The sequence below is a fragment of the Lissotriton vulgaris genome, chromosome 6 (genome assembly GCF_964263255.1).
Source record: "Lissotriton vulgaris chromosome 6, aLisVul1.2, whole genome shotgun sequence".
NCBI classification, from domain to species: domain Eukaryota; kingdom Metazoa; phylum Chordata; class Amphibia; order Caudata; family Salamandridae; genus Lissotriton; species Lissotriton vulgaris.
Window position 1 is genome coordinate 1,545,283,903 of NC_141694.1, and position 24,917 is coordinate 1,545,308,819.

At 48.8% G+C, this 24,917-nt stretch overlaps 1 protein-coding gene across 2 annotated transcripts in view; it reads right to left on the minus strand.

Moving 5' to 3' along the window:
• The window catches only part of TASP1 (taspase 1), an 834,089-nt gene that overhangs the window by 121,746 nt on the left and 687,426 nt on the right, over positions 1 to 24,917 (minus strand). The gene's annotated exons all lie outside the window — the stretch shown is intronic.

A 24,917-nucleotide genomic window follows, 5' to 3' on the forward strand; every position in this document is an offset into this window, starting at 1 on the left:
AATTATACTCGGTCAGACTAGTAATGAGGGCCTTATTGGCGTAGCCAATTTAAAAAAAAAGTGACTATTTTGTGTATCTCATAACCCTTCGAGTTGCGATAAAATGCATACACTATCTCATGGTGTCACCTCCAAAGCACAACGTTTTACCACAAAACACACCTATTAATGTTTGTATCTATATATAGGCCCTGGGTTGTACTTCTCGAGACCATGGAAGGGTGAGGGGGAGGGGTAAACCCTGCTTTCGTTAGGTCAATTGCCCGAACTGTTAAGTTCATCCAAGGCGTAGAGAGGGCACTCAAAAAGATAGCAGGCGCGCAATCACTCTGGGCACAAAGCAACCTATCATCCCAACAACCGGACTCTCATCCTTCTACCACAGGAAAAAAGACTCTCTCCTAATTGTGGCTAGCACTAGGAAACACCCTTAATCTAAATTGCCCCATCCCCACTTGCACTTTTGGCTGCCGTTGGTTTAATTTATGTTTCATGACGCACATACTTTTTTTACTCTAATCTCTTGCACATTGATCATGTTCTTATTAACGCAAATCTATTTTATTATGACTCCTGCATATTTTAAAGATTTTAAATAATCGAATTATAAAGACTATTATTATCACTCTTGGGCCATGCTACATAAAAGGGTATTAGGAAAAGGAGTACAGTACATAATGGAAACCATAATTACCTTGTGTCCCATGACAAAATGCACCTTAAATTCGATCAGCAAACTGAAACTGTTATCATTAAATATGCTGTAGTAGTGCCTTCCACAGCTAAGTCAAATTAAAGAATTAGGAACTCACAGAGAAGAACAAGTTACTTGCCTTCGGTAACAATGTATCTGGTAGAGACATATGTTATGTTAGTTGTAGATTCCTTACCTTAGAATTTCCCCCAGGCGTCAGTCTGGATCCAGAGACTTTTTTCTTCAGCAATACTCCTGCGCGTCGTTAGGTGGCGTCAGTCGACTCTGCATCCACCGTCGGCGACGTAGTCGCTGGGATGACGTTGCGGTACCTACTTAGATGCCGCCCCTGCGCACTGAAGTCAGTTCTGACACAACTTTCCATGCCAGAAGCGCAGAGCCATGAAAGACACTGACCACTGGTGCGTGACAACTAGGGCCCCGTAAGGGAGTCCCTGTCCCTAGAATTCAGTTCGTAGACCGGGGAGGATGTTTGGGGTGGTAAGGAATCTACAACTAACATGTGTCTCTACCACATACATCGTTACCGAAGGTAAGTAACTTGTTCATCTGATAGAGACTGTCAGTTGTAGATTCCTTACCTTAGAATAGATACCCCAGCCTCTGACCCAATCTTGATTCGTTAGCCACCACTGCAGCTGTGTCACAGTCCCCTTTGAGATCTGGTCATAGTCTGAAAGATTCCCCTGATGCTGCGCCCACTGGAACTTCAGGTCCCACTGCAGAGCCTGCATATGCCACCTGGCATGATCCACCAGCAGGATCCACCAGCAGGATGCAGGACGCCATGAGGCCCAGCAGCCTCAGAGTCATTCTGACCAAAATCCGGAATAGAGGCTGGAAGATCGGTATCATAGCCCGAATATCCTGGACTCGCTATTTGGGAGGATAGGCCTGAAACTGCACTGTGTCCAGAACAGCTCCGATAAAAGGCGGCGTCTGAGCGGGAGTCGGTGTGACTTTGGCACGTTTATAGTGAACTCTAGCGAATGCAGGAGCTCTGCCATAGTCTCAAGGTGGGAGACTACAGCCTGGGGCGAGCCCGCCTTCAACAGCTAGTCGTCGAGATAAGGGAACACTGGAACCCCTGATCTGCACAGATGAGCTGCAACCAAAGCCATCACCTTTGAGAACACCGGAGGGACACTGGTAAGGCCAAAGGGGAGCACGATGAACTGAAAGTGCTCGTGGCTCACGGTGAACCGTAGATTGCGTTTATGGGCTGGAAGGACAGGAATGTGGAAATAAGCACCCTGCATGTCCAATGCCACCATCCAGTCTGCGGTACAAAAGGGGGTGGTGATGGACGGAGCATCTGAATCAATCAAGCACTCACACCCAGTCAAAAGATCTGGGTTTAATCCCTCACCGTTCTTTAGCCCACTCTGCCACCCCAGTTCAGACACGGCTATATGCAAATCAGTCTGACCCTGTGCCTCATGGGAACAGTCCAGCCCGAACTGCCAAGCCATGTCTTCCCTGGACCGGAAACAAGCTTCTGAGGACCGGTTTCTGGCATTCTCCTTTTGTACCACTTTTGGCCGCCATAAGTGTGGCAGGGTATGCTCAGACGTGAGTCCCTTGCTCACTTTGCCACTGGATTCAAGCAAGCCGGGCTGAAGACGGCTGGAATGCCAGAAACCGGTCCTCGGAAGCTTGTTTCTAGTCCAGGGAAAACATGGCTTGGCAGTTCGGGCTGGACTGTTCCCATGAGGCACAGGGTCAGACTGATTTGCATATAGCCATGTCTGAACTGGGGTGGCCGAGTGGGCTAAAGAACGGTGATGGATTAAACCCAGATCTTTTGACTGGGTGTGAGTGTTTGATTGATTCAGATGCTCCGTCCATCACCACCCCCTTTTGTACCACTTTTGGCCGCCATAAGTGTGGCAGGGTATGCTCAGACGTGAGTCCCTTGCTCACTTTGCCACTGGATTCAAGCAAGCCGGGCTGAAGACGGCTAGAATGCCAGAAACCGGTCCTCGGAAGCTTGTTTCCGGTCCAGGGAAGACATGGCTTGGCAGTTCGGGCTGGACTGTTCCCATGAGGCACAGGGTCAGACTGATTTGCATATAGCCATGTCTGAACTGGGGTGGCAGAGTGGGCTAAAGAACGTTGATGGATTAAACCCAGATATTTTGACTGGGTGTGAGTGTTTGATTGATTCAGATGCTCCGTCCATCACCACCCCCTTTTGTACCACCATCCAGTCTACGGCGTCAATGGCAGACAGGACTTGAGCTAATGTGAGCATCTTGAACTTATCCTTCCGGAGGAAGCATTTGAGGGACCGTAGGTCGAGAATAGGACGCAGAACTTGGTCCTTCTTGGGCACCAGAAAGTAGTAGGAATAATAACCATGGCCTACTTCTGGCACAAGGACCCTCTCTATAGCTCCCTTGGCCCAAAGAGCTGAGATTTCCTGATGGAAAAGTGTCAAATGATCTTCAGACATGCGATTGTAAGACAGTGGCATGGAGGTAGGGGTAGTCTCGAAGGGGAAGGAGTAGCCCGTTAGGACTATTTGTAGAGCCCACCTGTCCGAGGTGATGGATTGCTAGTGGAGGAGGTGATGGCGAATCCTGCCTCCAACTGGGTGAAGATGGGTCTAGAACATCGGACGAGGAATATTTGGAGGCAGGGGGGAGATGGTGGACTGGCCCACCCGCTTGCTCCCAGACCCACGAGGATCCTGGGTCCCACATCCGCAGCCACGCGGAGGCTGGGCAGCTTGTGTAAACTGTTGGCTCGACTAAACCGCAAGTGGTTGGGCGCCCCTTCCGTAGCCACATAAGGGACAAAAAGCTGACTGGAGTGGATGGGAAAGTGCAGTAAGGTCAAGAGATCTGGCCGTAGCTCTAGAGTCTTTAAAGCGCTCAAGTGCAGAGTCTGCTTTGTCACCAAAAAGACATGGCCATCAAAGGGCATGTCTATCAGGTTGACAGGACATCCCCCGAAAAGCCAGATGTCCTCAACTAGGCATAGCGTCTAAGGGCTACGGGCTAAGGGCTACCGACGCAGCAATCCTTCTGCCCAGTGAGTCAGTGGTATCCAGTCCACACCAAATGGTGAATTTGGCTGTGTTTCTCCCATCTGCAACTGCCTGGGAAAGAACGGCCCGGGCCTCCTTCGGACACTGAGGCAGCACCTGCGTGACCGTATCCCTGATGGTATCGGAGTAGCAGCCCAAGAGGCAATGCCAAGCTGGAGGCAGAGAACATTCACTTCCTAAGATGGTCCAGCTTCTTGGAAGAAGAGGCTTGGACCACCAAGCTCTCAGGGGAAGGGTGTTGGGTCAGGAACACTGGGTCGATAGCGATGGGCAATTGTCTTCTCCACAGGAGCCCCTGTGCTGGGCTTGGGCCAAGTGCCCTGGAGGATATCAGTAAGGGATCCATTGAATGGCAATAGGCGTTTAGAGGAAGAAGCCACAAGCTGAAGCACCTCTGTCAGGAGGTTAGTCCTGACTGCCACCGAAGGGAGCCAATGAACTCAGCCACCCTTCTCACCACCACAGCAAAGGACACTCCCTCCTCCGTAGCCTCTGTAGGGAGAGAAAGCAAACTAGTGTCTGGAGAGGTGTCCAGACCACTGGCATCACCCAGGTCCTCTTGCCAGTCTGGTTCTTCCAGCTGGTCGGTTAAAGGGTCCAGTGACTCCTCCCAGACCTCATCACCACCCTCTGGTCAATAGGGGAACACCAGGGATGAACAGAGGAACAAAAGTACCCTTCGGCGTTGGTTCCGTCATCGGTCCGGCTCCGTGTCCAACTCGGAGATGAAGATGGGGACGGCGTTGGCCGAAGTAATAGCCGGGGGCGTTGTTGGGATCGGCGCTAGGGAAGGTCGAGTGAGATCGACCGGCGTTGATCCGGATCCAGGCCTGATCCGCGGCGGCCCTCCTGTATCGAAGGCCCAGAACCCCTGGCCCGCTCAGCGGGTCCCAAAGGCACGCCAGTGGAGTCGGGCTGCCCAGAAATGAGGTGTAAGGCCTCCTAAAACTGTCTAAGTTGGGCAGGAGACACTCCAGCTCCCGTTAAGGGTGGAAGGCGCGGAGTTGTCCCTGAAGCAGGCACCGGAGACTGGGCCTTTCGAGCACAGACGCTGTCACGTTAGCCGACCAATGGGGAGAAGGTGAAAAGCGCCTGTGTTTCTTCACCTTCTTCTTGTGCTTTGACTTACCCGAGGACCTTGATGACTTGGAGTGCGACGAGGAGTGGGGCCTCTGCGAACGGTCTCGATAACTTCCTCTCGAACGAGATCGGGAGCGATGCGGAGACGACTGCTGGGCCTCCAACAACTTTCAGGTTTCCGCAAAGTCTTCGGGTGCATGGCCCGGCTGTCGGAGCACGACTCTGGGTCGTGGTCGCACCCTAGCCAGCACAAGCGCACGAGGTACGGATCCGTCACAGACATCACCTTGTGACAGGAGTCGCAGGGCTTGAAGCCGGTTCGACGTTGAAACATTCCTTGCGTACCAGGAGTCCAAGACTCAAAAAAGAAGCTGCCAAAAGTCCCAAAAAGCTAGCCAAAAAACAGCTAAGGGGTAGCTCTCTCTCGATATGCGCTAGGCTGGCACGGAAAAGAAAGAATGGACGTCAGCGCGCAAAGGCGGCATCTAAGAAGGCACCACAACGTCATCCCATTGACGGTGACACGGACGACGGATGCGGAGTCGACTGACGCCACCTACTGACGCATAGGGGTGTTGCTCAAGAAAGAATCTCCGGATTCAGACTAACGCCTGGAGAAATTCTAAGGTAAGGCAGCTACAACTAACAGTCTATATCAGATATTATTTATAGCACTTGCTAGACACAAAATGGTTGACCAATAACAAAAAGTTTCACAATTAATTCAATCACAAACCAATATGTGATTGACCCGCAAAAGCAATCAAACCAATGAATGATTACGAATCAAAAACGAAGGGTAAAAAAATAAAAAATAATGGTTTCACATTTGTCATTCCATACTCTCAGGATCCATGAACTAATGATAAAGAAATTGCAATTTTAGTTTGTATTGTTTGAGTAGATGAATTAACAGCTTGAAAGGCTTGTGGTGCAGTAATGATTTCAGTTCCTAGCTTTCATTTCACAATTAGTGCATTCTGGAAGTTGGAGCCCTCCTATTGAAATGAAACAGATGTACAAACAAACCTGTTCAGATTGCCTTGTAGAACGAAAGACCGGACTGGGAACTTGCTGTGCAACAAGGAGTGACCAGGGGCCCATGTGTGAATGGCAATAGTTATGGTAATTTTTAAGGTGGGTACGAGCTGAATGTGGGGTACGTCACAGGTTGGTTTACAACGGAGTGGAACAGGGAGGAAGGAAGGAATGACACTTAGTAGAGGATACAACAGGAAATGGTAGACCCTGAACTGGGATAAGATGTGGAGGCCACAGTTGATTAATATTCTTTAGATATGTCTGTGAGGATATATGATGTTACAACGCGGACTGTAACAACGCATACCGTTACAACGCATCTTTTACAACGCGGATACTGTTACAACTCATGTATTTACAACGCATTTTTTTACAACGCAGGTACCTTTACAACGCATACCATTACAACGTAAGTATTGGTAAGTATATATTAATATTAATATTATAATCGTAAATTAATTTTCTAAAATATAATTTAATGTAATTTAATTTAATTTAAATTAAATAATTTAATTTAAAATTAATTTTACTTTCTTTTTACCCTGTACCCCTGTACCCCAAAAACTCAAAACTGACCCTCAACCCCAAAAATAAATTAAAGTAATTTAATTTAATGTAATTCCAATTAATTAATTTAATTAAATATTTTAATAAATTAAAATTAATTTTACTTTATTTTTACCCTGTACCCCTGTACCCCAAAAACTCAAAACTGACCCTCAACCCCAAAAATAATTTAATGTAATTTAATTTAATTTAATTTCAATTAATTAATTTAAAATTAATTTTAATTTATTTTTACCCTGTACCCCTGTACCCCAAAAACTAAAAACTGACCCTGAACCCTAAAAATACCCCTTTACCCAAAAACTAAAAACTGACCCTGAACCCTAAAAATACCCCTTTACCCAAAAACTAAAAACTGACCCTGAACCCTAAAAATACCCCTTTACCCAAAAACTAAAAACTGACCCTGAACCCTAAAAATACCCCTTTACCCAAAAACTGAAAACTGACCCTGAACCCTAAAAATACCCCTTTACCCAAAAACTAAAAACTGACCCTGAACCCTAAAAATACCCCTTTACCCAAAAACTGAAAACTGACCCTGAACCCTAAAAATACCCCTTTACCCAAAAACTGAAAACTGACCCTGAACCCTAAAAATACCCCTCTACCCAAAAACTAAAAACTGACCCTGAACCCTAAAAATACCCCTTTACCCAAAAACTGAAAACTGACCCTGAACCCTAAAAATACCCCTTTACCCAAAAACTAAAAACTGACCCTGAACCCTAAAAATACCCCTTTACCCAAAAACTAAAAACTGACCCTGAACCCTAAAAATACCCCTTTACCCAAAAACTGAAAACTGACCCTGAACCCTAAAAATACCCCTTTACCCAAAAACTGAAAACTGACCCTGAACCCTAAAAATACCCCTTTACCCAAAAACTAAAAACTGACCCTGAACCCTAAAAATACCCCTTCACCCAAAAACTGAAAACTGACCCTGAACCCTAAAAATACCCCTTTACCCAAAAACTGACCCTGAACCCTAAAAATACCCCTTTACCCAAAAACTAAAAACTGACCCTGAACCCTAAAAATACCCCTTTACCCAAAAACTGAAAACTGACCCTGAACCCTAAAAATACCCCTTTACCCTAAAACCCAAAACTGACCCTAAACCCTAAAAATACCCCTTTACCCCAAACATATAACATTTAAAATATAATTATATACTTACCAATACTTACGTTGTAATGGTATGCGTTGTAAAGGTACCTGCGTTGTAAAAAAATGCGTTGTAAAAACATGAGTTGTAACAGTATCTGCGTTGTAATAGATGCGTTGTAACAGTATTGCGTTGTAAAAAATGCGTTGTAACAGGTGCATACCTGTCTGTGATGCTGATCTGCTGTAATTTGATGCAAAAATATCAATAATGCTGTTTAAGTGATCCAATGTTATGTATGGATTTATATTTATTTGCACAAGGTGTGATTCACATCTCTCGCCTTGTTTAGGGGTGGTGGAGGGGGAAGGAGTAGTTTCTGTCCTGTAACTCCAGTTCTGTAGTAGGGGTATCTCTGCTATAGTCATAATCTAGTGAATAGTCCCGCTCATGAGCGTGGACCCCGGAGCAATCAAAAATAATCTCTTAAGTTGTCAAAAAATGAAGACCTGCACAGACACTTAAGAGAGAATTTAAAGACAGATAATGCAGCCTATATCCACAGGCTACACTCACAGAGAAAACTTCCCTTTTATTACAAAAGCCTCTAGAATGATAAAGATGAAGGGGTGGACAGACAAGCCCCATAGGCTGCCATTATGTGGCTCAGACAGGGATACTGTGCCTTTAAGAAAACTTTCCAGAATTCTCTCAGTATCCCAGAATGCACAGCAGGTCCCTTTTACTTTCAGTTCTTTTTGAAGGCCCAACACGCCAGACCTGTAGCATTCCTCACATGAATATCTTTCTCCACCGGGGAGGAGGGCGGGCGCTTATGACTATAACAGAGATACCCCTACTACAGAACTGGAGTTACAGGACAGAAACTACTCCTTCTGTAGTAGGGGATCTCTGTGTATAGTCATAATCTAGTGAAAAGAATGGCAAGCCCATCCCCACACCAAAGCGGCGGTGGAGAATAAGAAAAAATAACACCACTACTGTGCGAACAGATTTCACAGCGAAGCCTGCCCAATCTGAGTGTGAGAAGTTGGCCTGATATGCAGTGCTCACTATTCTAGTGATCACTATGTATCAGTCCAAACAACCCTTATTGATGATTGGTTGTAGGTCAACCTTATAGACCAGCTATCCTAGTAGCGTGGATACGAGCAGGGCGTGTTAAGCCAGCTGTTATACCATCACATATACCCCTTGAACACCAAGTGAAAGGACACCACACAAGTGTTATGAAAATAAACAGTGTATTCATTTAGATCACAACAGCCCTGTACTCTTTATGAGGACAGGGTACTAAGCACACAACAAAACTCTTACGAAAATACTTCAAGTTGCACAATTTACACAAATGCCCGAGGGGCACGAAAAACCATATACTATGGAAGTGGAATGCGAAATTACTAGCAGGTAAGTACTGTACTAATAGGCTTTGGAATCGCTAGGACTACGTTACTGAACCTTCAGATTACTAGTAGGAGGCCTAGGGAACTCGGGTGCAGAGTGTGCACTCTCACGCGGGATGCGGGACAAAGTCTATGGGAGCTAGTAAAAGCAAAGTTAGTGTTCTCGGGCGAACCCGATAAGGTAGGTTGAAAACGACAGTGGATCTGGACCCTTGGATAGTGAGGCTATGCCGGGGCACCGAAATGCCGAAGTTACCTAGCCCAGGGGCTGCAGCTGCATAGGTCTGAAAAGACGTCGGGAATCCTCGTTGACGAACCAGGAGCCTGAAGAAAGAAGTTGCTGGCAGGCGACCAGTGAAGATTGTTCGAAGTGATCCAAGCCTGGATCGAAGATGGATGACACCTGAAAGCAGAGGGGACCAAGTTCTTAATCACTAGCCAGTGATTGTGTGGGCACCAGGATGGCACCGGGCGAAGTCACCTCGACCAGGTGAGTGGGCGACGCTGGGCTCTGCAGTCTCACGGACCAGGAGGCGTTGTCGGCGACCAGGATGGAGGTGCGAGCTGTCCCACGATGGTTGATGCTGTCGACGTCGCTGGACCCAGGATTGGGGCAACAAGTCTTGGCAAATTCAAGCCCAAGCGGTGGACCTAAAATGGCGTCTGGAGTGGACCAGGAGGGTCCGGGGTGCTCCTCTTTTAGAAGGGAGCAAGGGCCAGTCTGGAGCAACCAGACTAGCAGTGGTGATGTCGTCGGGCGTCGCCGGGAAGGTCACAAGCCAGCGGGCTAGTAGCCAAACAACGCGGTGAGCAGCAAAAAGCAGAAGGGCCCCACGCAGATCGTGGAGATGCTGGGAGGCTGGACTTCGGTGCTGGAGCTGCTCAGGGTCGGGGCTTCTCGGACCCCAAAGCACTCACCAGAGGATCCCTCGGCGGTCGCGCTGGATAGAAGTCGTGCAGTTCTGATGATGGCCGGTCCCTCGAGGTCTCGTCGCACCTACGGTTCTCAGCTTAGCTGTAGAGGTAGGTGGAGGTCAGAGGTGCCAGGGAAGCCGGGTCTCGTTGTGCTGGTCGGTCGGATTCCTGAGGAAGGACGTGCAGCAAACCGCAGAGTTCTTAGATGGTGCCTGCGGGTGCAGGGTGACTACTCCTTAGCCACAAGGGAGAAATCTTGAGAAGAAGTCAAGAGTTCCTTTCGTAGAAAGTAGTTTCTTGATTCAAAGATGATCTAATTGGGAAGGGTCCCCGCTCCTGCCTTTATCCTAAAGAAAGGGGTGGGTACGCGACTAGGTCCTGCCCTAGGGGTGGGACCAGGAAGGGGGGTGGTTACACCCCTCTCCCATGCCGGAGTTTCCCCAGGCCAGGGGCTGGTGTGCCCCTGGAACTGGTTCTAGCCGGCTGATGCGTAGTGAGCACCGGGGTGCCACTCTGCAGTCACCTTCCTGTAAAGCCCTGCCTACCCAGGATACACAAAACCCTGTCTGGGATGGTGCTAGCACCGCCCCTGACAGGAAACCCTTTGTCCAAGCTCTCCTCGCTGGAAGGACTCCCAGCAGCAGGAGGTCAGACTCGTGTCTGTGGTGGCAGCATCCATTTTGTGGAGCTGAGGCTTCAGTTAACTTTAACCGGGGTTCACAGTTACCTACATGTCGTGTCCCTCTAGAAGGGTGGAATGCTAACCCCGTCGCCAGAATTGGCGAGGGGTTAGTATTCCAATTCGTATGACACCTTACTCGACATGTTTTGATAAAGCAATACCAAAGATAGCATTTAACCGCGAGGATTATAATGCACTTAAGAGTATATGGTATGCGTTATCATGGAACAGCTATTAGGACTTGGTTCCGCAAGCTGCAAACGGGCTCAGCTCATGCCAGAGCACCATTTCACACGATTCCAAGCACTCTGCCTTCAGGATTGTCAAGGCCTGCCATAGGAGTGACTGATAGGAATCTGTGTGTCCATTTTTAGGGTTAGATATAGGTTTACTATATCTAAAGCAAAGGGTGATTACACCACCTTGCCCCAGCTGTCGTGCAGCCAGTTGTGTCAGATTTAGATGGCCATCCAGGGGTGGCATAATACATGCTTCAGCCCCTGGTAGGCCCTGGGTACACCTATGCCCTGAGTTACAGGGTCTGATAAGGTGGCCCAGTCCCAATCGGATAATGCACCTAAGGTACACATGTCAATTTAGTGAGAGTACAGCTAGGCTGTGGGTCTGATTGGCAGGCCCACAGCCAGAGAAAGTCGTAAACCAGTGAAACAAAAGCAAAAAATCTGGGTGATCATAGGATTGCAGACCCTACTCTCCTACAAGCGATACCAGAGATAGCATTTAACCGCGAGGATTATAATGCACTTCAGAGTATATGGTATGCGTTATCATGGAACAGCTATTAGGACTTCGTTCCGCAAGCTGCAAACGGGCTCAGCTCATGCCAGAGCACCATCTCACACGATTCCAAGCACTCTGCCTTCAGGATTGTTAAGGCCTGCCATAGGAGTGACTGATAGGAATCTGTGTGTCCATTTTTAGGGTTAGATATAGGTATACTATATCTAAAGCAAAGGGTGATTACACCACCTTGCCCCAGCTGTCGTGCAGCCAGTTGTGTCAGATTTAGATGACCATCCAGGGGTGGCATAATACATGCTTCAGCCCCTGGTAGGCCCTGGGTACACCTATGCCCTGAGTTACAGGGTCTGATAAGGTGGCCCAGTACCAATTGGATAATGCACCTAAGGTACACATGTCAATTTAGTGAGAGAACAGCTAGGCTGTGGGTCTGATTGGCAGGCCCACAGCCAGAGAAAGTCGTAAACCAGTGAAACAAAAGCAAAAAATCTGGGTGATCATAGGATTGCAGACCCTACTCTCCTACATGACCCCCCCCCCCCCAAAACTTTGGGACAATAAACTAACTTTGACCAGGTGAGTCTTCTTGCTCTAAGTGAAAATACCTGGAGAGCCCATCTGCATTGCCATGATCAGTGCCACGTCTATGCTCCACTGTAAAATCCATCCCCTGTAGGGAAATGGACCACCTAAGCAGTTTGGGGTTTTCACCCTTCATCTGATTTAGCCACAAGAGGGGCTTATGGTCGGTCTGAATCTTGAAATGAGTGCCAAACAAGTATGGCCTCAGTTTCTTCAGGGCCCAAACCACAGCAAAGGCCTCCCTCTCAATAGCTGACCAATTTTTCTCTCTGGGGGTCAGCCTTCTGCTTATAAAAGCAATGGGCTGGTCATTACCATCAAAATTCAGTTGAGATAGAACAGCTCCCACACCCAACTCAGAAGCATCTGTTTGGACAATGAATGGTTTGGAGTAGTCTGGACTCTTGAGGATAGGTGCTGTGCACATGGCCTGCTTTAGGTCATCGAATGCTTTTTGACAGCTTGCTGTCCACTGAACCTTTTTTGGCATTTTCTTACTTGTCAGTTCATTAAGTGGAGTCACAATTGATCCATAATTCCTGACCAACTTTCTGTAGTAACCAGTCAGGCCCAAGAAAGCTCGAACCTGAGTCTGGGTGGTTGGAGGAGCCCAGTCCCTGATTGACTGTATCTTGCTCTCCAGTGGCTGAACTTGGCCTCCACCTACAAGTTGGCCCAAGTATACAACCTGTGTCTGCCCTATCTGGCACTTTGTGGCCTTGATAGTGAGACCTGCTGCTTGCAGTGCCTCTAACACTTTCCTCAGGTGGACCAGGTGATCCTCCCAAGTGGAGCTAAAGACAGCTATATCATCAAGATATGCTGCACAGAAGTCATCCAGCCCAGTGAGAACATGATTCACCAACCTTTGGAAGGTGGCAGGTGCATTTTTCAAACCAAAGGGCATTACCACAAATTGATAATGCCCACCAGGGGTAGAAAATGCTGTCTTGGGCTTGGCATCCTCAGCTAACCTGATTTGCGAATACCCAGCTGTCAGGTCAAATGTACTTAAGTAGTTGGCTGAAGCCAATCTATCTATAAGTTCATCTGCCCTTGGTATTGGGTGGGCATCAGTCTTAGTGACTGCATTGAGACCCCTGTAGTCTACGCAAAACCTCATCTCTCTCTTGCTACCCTGGGTGTGAGGCTTTGGCACTAGAACTACTGGACTAGCCCAAGGGCTATCTGAGGGTTCAATGACTCCCAACTCCAACATTTTCTGCACTTCTGTTTTGATGCAGTCTCTAACATGATCAGGCTGCCTGTAGATTTTACTCTTAACTGGCAAGCTGTCACCAGTGTCAACCTTATGGGTACATCAATTGGTCTGACTGGGTGTTAGAGAGAACATATGCCTGAAGGATTGAAGAACTTGTTTGCAATCCTTCTGTTGATGTTCAGAGAGGCTGCCACAAAAGACAACACCATCTACTGATCCATCATCAGGATTCTGAGTGAGCAGGTCTGGGAGAGGGTCACTCTCTTCCTCCTGTCCCTCATCTATGGCCATGAGCAAGCTCATGTCCTTCCTGTCGACATATGCTTTGAGCCTGTTAACATGGAGCACCCTGTGGGGGCTCCTGGGAGTTCCAAGGTCCACCAGGTAGGTGACCTCTCCCTTTTGCTCAAGGATTGTGTGGGGCCCAGACCATTTGTCTTTCAGTGCTGCTGGGGCCACTGGCTCCAACACCCACACCTTCTGTCCAGGCTGATACACAGTCAGGACAGCCTTTTGGTCATGCCAAGCTTTTTGGAGTTCTTGGCTGGCCTTAAGGTTTTCAGATGCCTTTTCCATATACTCAGCCATCCTGGAGCGGAGACCAAGTACATAGTCCACTATGCTGGTTGCAGGCTTTTTGAGAGGTCTCTCCCATCCTTCCTTAACCAAACACAGGGGTCCTCTCACAGGATGCCCATACAGAAGTTCAAAAGGGCTGAAGCCAACCCCCTTCTGTGGGACCTCTCTGTAAGCAAACAAAAGGCAGGGAATCAGGACATCCCATCTACGCCTGAGATTTTCAGGTAGTCCATGAATCATCCCTTTTAGGGTCCTGTTGAACCTTTCAACAAGCCCATTGCATTTGGGGTGATAGGGTGTAGTGAACTTGTAGTTGACACCACATTCCTTCCACATAGCAGTTAAGTAGCTTGATATGAAGTTTGCACCTCTGTCAGAGACAACCTCCTTAGGGAAGCCCACTCTGGAGAACACTCCAACTAGGGCTCTTGCCACAACAGGTGCTGTAGTGGTCCTAAGGGGAATAGCTTCAGGATACCTGGTGGCATGATCCACTACCACCAGTATAAACTTGTGCCCTGATGCTGTCTGGGGTTCCATTGGACCAACAATGTCAATCCCCACTCTTTCAAAGGGCACCCCCACCACAGGCATTGGTATAAGGGGGGCCTTTTTTGTGCCACCTGACTTACCACTGGCTTGGCAAGTCACACAGGAGCGACAAAACTCCTTGGTATCCTCATTCATGTGAGGCCAGTGAAAGTGTGAGACAAGTCTGTCCCAAGTCTTTGTCTGGCCTAAGTGTCCTGCTAAGGGAATCTCATGGGCCAAGGTAAGAAGGAAACCTCTCTGAGACAAGGGGATAACCAGCCTCCTGGCCATGCCAGGCTTGGGGTCTCTTGCCTCAGTGTACAAGAGTCCATCATCCCAGTATACCTTGTGGGTACCTGTGGCGTTCCCAGCAGCCTCAGCAGCAGCCTGCTGTCTGAGGGGTTCAAGGGAAGGGCAGTCTAACTGGTCCTTCCCCAGGTCTTCTCTTGAGGGTCCCCCTGAGCCCAGAAACTCAACTTGATCAAGTTCAAATTCTTTACGCTCAGTTTCCCTCAATTCTTGTAGGTCAGCCTCCTCTGAGACTTGATCCTCAACCTGGGGCAAGGGGGAAGGCAATGCCTTAACCCTACTGCTCTTCTTCTTGGGAGGTGTCTGGTCCATTGTTCCAGGATCCAGCACCTGTTCAGTGGGGCATTTTCTGGCCTGTGACCTAGTCACAGCAAGCACATGTGCTGGCAAGCCTAACATCTCCATGTGAGTCCTCTGCTCCACTTCTGACCATTGTGATGACTCCAAATCATTGCCCAACAAACAATCCACTGGGAGGTCTGAACTAACTACAACCTTCTTTTGGCCATTTACCCCTCCCCAGGAGAAAGCAACAATTGCCATACTATGACTGGTAGTGACATTGCTTGCATTTGTCACCAGGAAATCTGTACCTGGCATGATCTGTCCAGGGTCCACAAAGTTAGGTGTCACCATTGTGACACTGGCACAAGTGTCCCTATAGGCCTGAGCCATTCTTCCATTGATTAAAGGTGTCTGCCTGTATTTGCCCAAAGTATTGGGACTGACACCAGGGGATATATCCATATCCCCTGTACAGACAAGGACAGCCTGAGTGAGTGTGCCAACTAAGTTGTCATACCCCTCAGAACCCAAGGTTAACCCAACTAGTCCCTTGGGAGGTGCACTACTACTGCTGGCTGTACTAGGGGGCACAGGTGCCTTAGGGGCTGCAGTAGCAGGAGTCTGCCCTCCTTTCTTGGTGCACTCACTAAACCAGTGAGTTTTACTTTTACAGTATTGGCACCACCTTTTTGATTGGCCTTCTTGATTCTTCTTTTTCTGGGAAGCCTGACCCCCACCCTCTTTGGGTTGTTGGGGACCTGTTGAAGACTTCTGGTCATTTTGTTCACCCTTAGAATCTTTACCCTTCTGGTCTGCTTTCTTCTGACCACCCTGGTTCTGGCCCTGGTTTTGCTTAACTCTTGGTCTGACCCATCTGTCTGCCTTCTTTCCCAATTCTTAGGGAGAGGTCAGATCTGAGTCAACAAGATGCTGATGCAACAACTGGTTCTGACAATTGTTTAAAATCTGTTCCCTCATGATCAGATTATACAATCCTGTGTAATCAGTAACCTTACTGCCCAGCAACCAGCCCTCCAAAGCCTTAGTGGCACAATCTACAAAGTCAGACCAATCCTGAGACTGAGTTTTCTGGGTATCCCTGTACAGCAACCTGTACTGCTCAGTGGTTAGGCCAAACCCATCAATCAGTGTATACTTCAGGACTTGGTAATTGTTAGCATCCTCAGCTCTAGTAGTGAGGAGCTTATCTCTACCTTTACCTTCAAAGGAGAGCCACAAGATAGCTGCCCACTGACTCTGGGGGACACACTGTACGGTGCAGGCCCTCTCCAAAGCAGTAATCCATTTGTGGATATCATCCCCTTGTTTAAAGGGGGGCACTATCTTACTCAGGTGTCTAGTATCAAAACTCCTGTTTTCCCTTGGGGGAATGCTGCCACCAGTGGAATCTAGTCCACTTAACTGTTGCTCTCTAGCAAAGGCAAGTCTCTCGTTGGCCAGGGCAAGTTCTTCCCTTTCAATCCTCAGATTGACTTCCCTTACTTTGGCTTCATACACTCTCCTCTGAGGGGATGTCATCCCTCTTTGAGAAGAGCCCTGAGAGCCATTGGTTCGAATGGATCTGTTAGAGCCTCTGGATAGAGACCTAACTCGTCCATTCCCAATGTTAAGCTGGCCTGAGAGGGGCCCCAGGGGTCTCCTAGTACCATTCTCATGCCTGCTTAAGTTGTCCCTAGTTAGCTGGCTAACTACTACTGGACCTTTGTCTGCCTCATCCTCAGATGGCTCCAGATCCTCATCCTCCTCTTCACCTTCTGCAGAGAGATGGATAAGGTCAGGGTCACCTGTGGTTCCCCCAAGGGGAGGCATGTTCCCATCTGGATGAGAAGGTTCTGTGTTACCAGCCCTCCTATCATCATAAGTCTCTAAGAGACCAATCAGAAATGGGATTGTGGGGTTAGACCCCTGTTTTAGCTTCCTGGAGGTACACACTTGTCTCATCTCCTGGAAGCTAAGAGCAGCATATCTAGAAATGACCTGTGGAGGGTCCACTGACACAAGGGGAGACTCAGAGTTTCCTCCTTTGTCTGACATGCTGATTCTAGTGTGGTGTAAGTGATGCACCTACCTACACTATTTGTTTGCCTACTGATCCCTTGCTAAGAGTTGTAGCCAAGGTGTGCTAAGCCTTGAGGAGCTACAACAGCTGGTTCAGTAGAACTCAGAGTATTCTAAGCTAAGTTATATGTACCTGGAGTACTTATGTGATCTTTCACAAGATATTCTTAGGATACGTGTGGTAAAACAACAGCAAGCTCAAATCCCAACCGATGCTCACCAATGTGAGAAGTTGGCCTGATATATAATGTTCACTATTCTAGTGAGCACTTTGTATCAGTCCAAACAACCCTTATGGTGATTGGTTGTAAGTCAACCTTATAGACCAGCTATCCTAGTAGCGTGGATACGAGCAGTCTTCGGGCTAAACTCTAGAGGGCGTGTTAAGCCAGCTGTTATACCATCACATATACCCCTTGAACACCAAGTGAAAGGACAACACACAAGTGTTATGAAAATAAACAGTGTATTTATTTAGATCACAACAGCCCTGTACTCTTTATGAGGACAGGGTACTAAGCACACAACAAAACTCTTACGAAAATACTTCAAGTTGCACAATTTACACAAATGCCCGAGGGGCACGAAAAACCATATACTCTAAAAGTGGAATGCGAAATTACTAGCAGGTAAGTACTATACTAATAGGCTTTGGAATCGCTAGGACTACGTTACTGAACCTTCAGATTACTAGCAGGAGGCCTAGGGGACTCGGGTGCAGAGTGTGCACTCTCACGCGGGATGCGGGATAAAGTCTATGGTAGCTAGATTTCACAAAGTTAGTGTTCTCGGGCGAACCCGACTAGGTAGATCGAAAACGACAGTGGATCCTGACCCTTGGATAGTGAGGCTATGCTGGGGCACCAAAATGCCGAAGTTACCTAGCCCAGGGGCTGCAGCTGCATAGGTCTCAAAAGACGTCGGGAATCCTCGTAGACGAACCAGGAGCCTGAAGAAAGAAGTTGCTGGCAGGCGACCAGTGAAGATTGTTCGAGTGATCCAAGCCTGGATCGAAGATGGATGACACCTGAAAGCATAGGGGACCAAGTTCGTGACTACTAGCCAGTAGTCAGATGGCACCAGGAGGGCACCGGATGGTAGTCCCCACCGCCCGACCCGCAATCTCCGCTCTGCTCACCTTCATCTTCTCACCTCCCCAGTGTTCAAGCTAAAAAAATTGGGTGGCCGGAGATTCAGCTCCCTGGCACCCAAGCTGTGGAACTCCATCCCCCTACACATTAAAACCTCTGACACCTTGCTGAGCTTCAGAAAAGGCTTAAAGACCTGGCTCTTTTCAAATTCTCACTAGCCCTTTCTCCTGCCCCATTTTCAATCTCAGCGCCAGGAAACCTCCGGTGTCAGTGCGCTTTACAAATGTAGCTTAACATTAACATTAGTCACCTCGACCAGGTGAGTGGGCGACGCTGGGCTCTGCAGTCTCACGGACCAGGAGTCGTTGTCGGCGACCAGGATGGAGGTGCGAGCTGTCCCACGATGGATGAAGCAGTCGACGTCGCTGGACCCAGGATTGGGGCAACAAGTCTTGGCAAATTGAAGCCCACGCGGTGGACTCAAAATGGCGTCTGGAGTGGACCAGGAGGGTCCGGCGTGCTCCTCTTTTGGAAGGGAGCAAAGGCCAGTCTGGAGCAACCAGACTAGCAGTGGTGATGTCGTCGGGCGTCGTTAGGAAGGCCACAAGCCAGCGTGCTAGTAGCCAAACAACCCGGTGAGCAGCAAAAAGCAGAAGGGCCCCACGCAGATCGTGGAGATGCTGGGAAGCTGGACTTCGGTGCTGGAGCTGCTCAGGGTCGGGGCTTCTCGGACCCCAAAGCACTCACCAGAGGATCCCTCGGCGGTCGTGCTCGATAGAAGTCGTGCAGTTCTGATGATGGCCGGTCCCTCGAGGTCTCGTCGCACCTACGGTTCTCAGCTTAGCTGTAGAGGTAGGTAGAGGTCAGAGGTGCCAGGGAAGCCGGGTCTCGTCGTGCTGGTCGGTCGGATTCCTGAGGAAGGACGTGCAGCAAACCGCAGAGTTCTTAGATGGTGCCTGCGGGTGCAGGGTGACTACTCCTTAGCCACAAGGGAGAAATCTTGAGAAGAAGTCGAGAGTTCCTTTCGTAGAAAGTAGTTTCTTGATTCAAAGATGATCTAATTGGGAAGGGTCCCCGCTCCTGCCTTTATCCAAAAGAAAGGGGTGGGTACGCGACTAGGTCCTGCCCTAGGGGTGGGACCAGGAAGGGGGGTGGTTACACCCCTCTCCCATGCCGGAGTTTCCCCAGGCCAGGGGCTGGTGTGCCCCTGGAACTGGTTCTAGCCGGCAGATGCGTAGTGAGCACCGGGGTGCCACTCTGCAGTCACCTTCCTGTAAAGCCCTGCCTACCCAGGATACACAAAACCCTGTCTGGGATGGTGCTAGCACCGCCCCTGACAGGAAACCCTTTGTCCAAGCTCTCCTCGCTGGAAGGACTCCCAGCAGCAGGAGGTCAGACTTGTGTCTCTGGTGGCAGCATCCATTTTGTGGAGCTGAGGCTTCAGTTAACTTTCACCGGGGTTCACAGTTACCTACATGTCGTGTCCCTCTAGAAGGGTGGAATGCTAACCCCGTCGCCAGAATTGGCGAGGGGTTAGTATTCCAATTCGTATGACACCTTACTCGACATGTTTTGATAAAGCAATACCAAAGATAGCATTTAACCGCGAGGATTATAATGCACTTAAGAGTATATGGTATGCGTTATCATGGAACAGCTATTAGGACTTGGTTCCGCAAGCTGCAAACGGGCTCAGCTCATGCCAGAGCACCATTTCACACGATTCCAAGCACTCTGCCTTCAGGATTGTCAAGGCCTGCCATAGGAGTGACTGATAGGAATCTGTGTGTCCATTTTTAGGGTTAGATATAGGTATACTATATCTAAAGCAAAGGGTGATTACACCACCTTGCCCCAGCTGTCGTGCAGCCAGTTGTGTCAGATTTAGATGGCCATCCAGGGGTGGCATAATACATGCTTCAGCCCCTGGTAGGCCCTGGGTACACCTATGCCCTGAGTTACAGGGTCTGATAAGGTGGCCCAGTCCCAATTGGATAATGCACCTAAGGTACACATGTCAATTTAGTGAGAGAACAGCTAGGCTGTGGGTCTGATTGGCAGGCCCACAGCCAGAGAAAGTCGTAAACCAGTGAAACAAAAGCAAAAAATCTGGGTGATCATAGGATTGCAGACCCTACTCTCCTACAAGCGATACCAGAGATAGCATTTAACCGCGAGGATTATAATGCACTTCAGAGTATATGGTATGCGTTATCATGGAACAGCTATTAGGACTTGGTTCCGCAAGCTGCAAACGGGCTCAGCTCATGCCAGAGCACCATCTCACACGATTCCAAGCACTCTGCCTTCAGGATTGTTAAGGCCTGCCATAGGAGTGACTGATAGGAATCTGTGTGTCCATTTTTAGGGTTAGATATAGGTATACTATATCTAAAGCAAAGGGTGATTACACCACCTTGCCCCAGCTGTCGTGCAGCCAGTTGTGTCAGATTTAGATGACCATCCAGGGGTGGCATAATACATGCTTCAGCCCCTGGTAGGCCCTGGGTACACCTATGCCCTGAGTTACAGGGTCTGATAAGGTGGCCCAGTACCAATGGTGATCCTCCCAAGTGGAGCTAAAGACAGCTATATCATCAAGATATGCTGCACAGAAGTCATCCAGCCCAGTGAGAACATGATTCACCAACCTTTGGAAGGTGGCAGGTGCATTTTTCAAACCAAAGGGCATTACCACAAATTGATAATGCCCACCAGGGGTAGAAAATGCTGTCTTGGGCTTGGCATCCTCAGCTAACCTGATTTGCCAATACCCAGCTGTCAGGTCAAATGTACTTAAGTAGTTGGCTGAAGCCAATCTATCTATAAGTTCATCTGCCCTTGGTATTGGGTGGGCATCAGTCTTAGTGACTGCATTGAGACCCCTGTAGTCTACGCAAAACCTCATCTCTCTCTTGCTACCCTGGGTGTGAGGCTTTGGCACTAGAACTACTGGACTAGCCCAAGGGCTATCTGAGGGTTCAATGACTCCCAACTCCAACATTTTCTGCACTTCTGTTTTGATGCAGTCTCTAACATGATCAGGCTGCCTGTAGATTTTACTCTTAACTGGCAAGCTGTCACCAGTGTCAACCTTATGGGTACACCAATTGGTCTGACTGGGTGTTAGAGAGAACATATGCCTGAAGGATTGAAGAACTTGTTTGCAATCCTTCTGTTGATGTTCAGAGAGGCTGCCACAAAAGACAACACCATCTACTGATCCATCATCAGGATTCTGAGTGAGCAGGTCTGGGAGAGGGTCACTCTCTTCCTCCTGTCCCTCATCTATGGCCATGAGCAAGCTCATGTCCTTCCTGTCGACATATGCTTTGAGCCTGTTAACATGGAGCACCCTGTGGGGGCTCCTGTGAGTTCCAAGGTCCACCAGGTAGGTGACCTCTCCCTTTTGCTCAAGGATTGTGTGGGGCCCAGACCATTTGTCTTTCAGTGCTGCTGGGGCCACTGGCTCCAACACCCACACCTTCTGTCCAGGCTGATACACAGTCAGGACAGCCTTTTGGTCATGCCAAGCTTTTTGGAGTTCTTGGCTGGCCTTAAGGTTTTCAGATGCCTTTTCCATATACTCAGCCATCCTGGAGCGGAGACCAAGTACATAGTCCACTATGCTGGTTGCAGGCTTTTTGAGAGGTCTCTCCCATCCTTCCTTAACCAAACACAGGGGTCCTCTCACAGGATGCCCATACAGAAGTTCAAAAGGGCTGAAGCCAACCCCCTTCTGTGGGACCTCTCTGTAAGCAAACAAAAGGCAGGGAATCAGGACATCCCATCTACGCCTGAGCTTTTCAGTTAGTCCATGAATCATCCCTTTTAGGGTCCTGTTGAACCTTTCAACAAGCCCATTGCATTGGGGGTGATAGGGTGTAGTGAACTTGTAGTTGACACCACATTCCTTCCACATAGCAGTTAAGTAGCTTGACATGAAGTTTGCACCTCTGTCAGAGACAACCTCCTTAGGGAAGCCCACTCTGGAGAACACTCCAACTAGGGCTCTTGCCACAACAGGTGCTGTAGTGGTCCTAAGGGGAATAGCTTCAGGATACCTGGTGGCATGATCCACTACCACCAGTATAAACTTGTGCCCTGATGCTGTCTGGGGTTCCATTGGACCAACAATGTCAATCCCCACTCTTTCAAAGGGCACCCCCACCACAGGCATTGGTATAAGGGGGGCCTTTGTTGTGCCACCTGACTTACCACTGGCTTGGCAAGTCACACAGGAGCGACAAAACTCCTTGGTATCCTCATTCATGTGAGGCCAGTGAAAGTGTGAGACAAGTCTGTCCCAAGTCTTTGTCTGGCCTAAGTGTCCTGCTAAGGGAATCTCATGGGCCAAGGTAAGAAGGAAACCTCTCTGAGACAAGGGGATAACCAGCCTCCTGGCCATGCCAGGCTTGGGGTCTCTTTCCTCAGTGTACAGGAGTCCATCATCCCAGTATACCTTGTGGGTACCTGTGGCGTTCCCAGCAGCCTCAGCAGCAGCCTGCTGTCTGAGGGGTTCAAGGGAAGGGCAGTCTAATTGTTCCTTCCCCAGGTCTTCTCTTGAGGGTCCCCCTGAGCCCAGAAATTCAACTTGATCAAGTTCAAATTCTTTAGGCTCAGTTTCCCTCAATTCCTGTAGGTCAGCCTCCTCTGAGACTTGATCCTCAACCTGGGGCAAGGGGGAAGGCAATGCCTTAACCCTACTGCTCTTCTTCTTGGAAGGTGGCTGGTCCATTGTTCCAGGATCCAGCACCTGTTCAGTGGGGCATCTTCTGGCCTGTGACCTAGTCACAGCAAGCACATGTGCTGGCAAGCCTAACATCTCCATGTGAGTCCTATGCTCCACTTCTGACCATTGTGAGGACTCCAAATCATTGCCCAACAAACAATCCACTGGGAGGTCTGAACTAACTACAACCTTCTTTTGGCCATTTACCCCTCCCCAGGAGAAAGCAACAATCGCCATACTATGACTGGTAGTGACGTTGCTGGCATTGGTCACCAGGAAATCTGTACCTGGCATGATCTGTCCAGGGTCCACAAAGTTAGGTGTCACCACGGTGACACTGGCACAAGTGTCCCTATAGGCCTGAGCCATTTTGCCATTTATCAAAGGTGTCTGCCTGTATTTGCCAAAAGTATTGGGACTGACATCAGGGGATATATCCACATCCCCTGTACAGACAAGGACAGCCTGAGTGAGTGTGCCAACTAAGTTGTCATACTCCTCAGAACCCAAGGTTAACCCAACTAGTCCCTTGGGAGGTGCACTACTACTGCTGGCTGTACTAGGGGGCACAGGTGCCTTAGGGGCTGCAGTAGCAGGAGTCTGCCCTCCTTTCTTGGTGCACTCACTAAACCAGTGAGTTTTACTTTTACAGTACTGGCACCACCTTTTTGACTGGCCTTCTTGAGTCTTCTTCTTCTGGGAAGCCTGACCCCCACCCTCTTTGGATTGTTGGGGCCCTGTCGAAGACTTCTGGTCATTTTGTTCACCTTTAGTATCTTTACCCTTCTGGTCTGCTTTCTTCTGACCACCCTGGTTCTGGCCCTGGTTCTGCTTAACTCTTGTTCTGACCCATCTGTCTGCCTTCTTTCCCAATTCTTGGGGAGAGGTCAGATCTGAGTCAACAAGATGCTGATGCAACAACTGGTTCTGACAATTGTTTAAAATCTGTTCCCTCATGATCAGATTGTACAATCCTGTATAATCAGTAACCTTACTGCCCAGCAACCAGCCCTCCAAAGCCTTAGTGGCACAATCTACAAAGTCAGACCAATCCTGAGATTGAATTTTCTGGGTATCCCTGAACAGCAACCTGTACTGCTCAGTGGTTAGGCCAAACCCATCTATCAGTGTATTTTTCAGGACTTGGTAATCATTAGCATCCTCAGCTCTAGTAGTGAGGAGCTTGTCTCTACCTTTACCTTCAAAGGAGAGCCACAAGATAGCTGCCCACTGACTCTGGGGGACACACTGTACAGTGCAAGCCCTCTCCAAAGCAGTTCTCCATTTGTGGATATCATCCCCTTGTTTAAAGGGGGCACTATCTTACTCAGGTGTCTAGTATCTAAACTCCTGTTTTCCCTTGGAGGAATGCTGCCACCAGTGGAATCTAGTCCACTTAACTTTTGCTCTCTAGCAAAGGCAAGCCTCTCTTTGGCCAGGGCAAGTTCTTCCCTTTCAATCCTCAGATTGGCTTCCCTCATCTTAGCTTCATGCTCCCTTCTCTTAGGGGATGACATCCCTCTATGAGAAGAGGTCTGAGAGCCATTGGTTCGAATGGATCTGTTAGAGCCTCTGGATAGAGACCTAACTCGTCCATTCCCAATGTTAAGCTGGCCTGAGAGGGGCCCCAGGGGTCTCCTAGTACCATTCTCATGCCTGCTTAAGTTGGCCCTAGTTAGCTGGCTAACTACTTCTTGACCTTTGTCTGCCTCGTCCTCAGATGGCTCTAGATCCTCATCCTCCTCTTCACCTTCTGCAGAGAGATGGATAAGGTCAGGGTCACCTGTGGTTCCCTCTAGGGGAGGCATTGTCCCATCTGGATTAAAAGGGTCTGGGTTACCAGCCCTCCTGGCATCATAAGTCTCTAAGAGACCAATCAGGAATGGGATTGTAGGGTTAGAACCCTGTTTTAGCTTCCTGGAGGTACACACTTGTCTCATCTCCTGGAAGCTAAGAGCAGCATATCTGGAAGTGACCTGTGGAGGGTCCACTGACACAAGGGGAGACTCAGAGTTTCCTCCTTTGTCTGACATGTTGTTTCTAGTGTGGTGTAAGTGATGCACCTACCTACACTATTTGTTTGCCTACTGATCCCTTGCTAAGAGTTGTAGCCAAGGTGTGTAAAGCCTTGAGGAGCTTACAACAGCTGGTTCAGTAG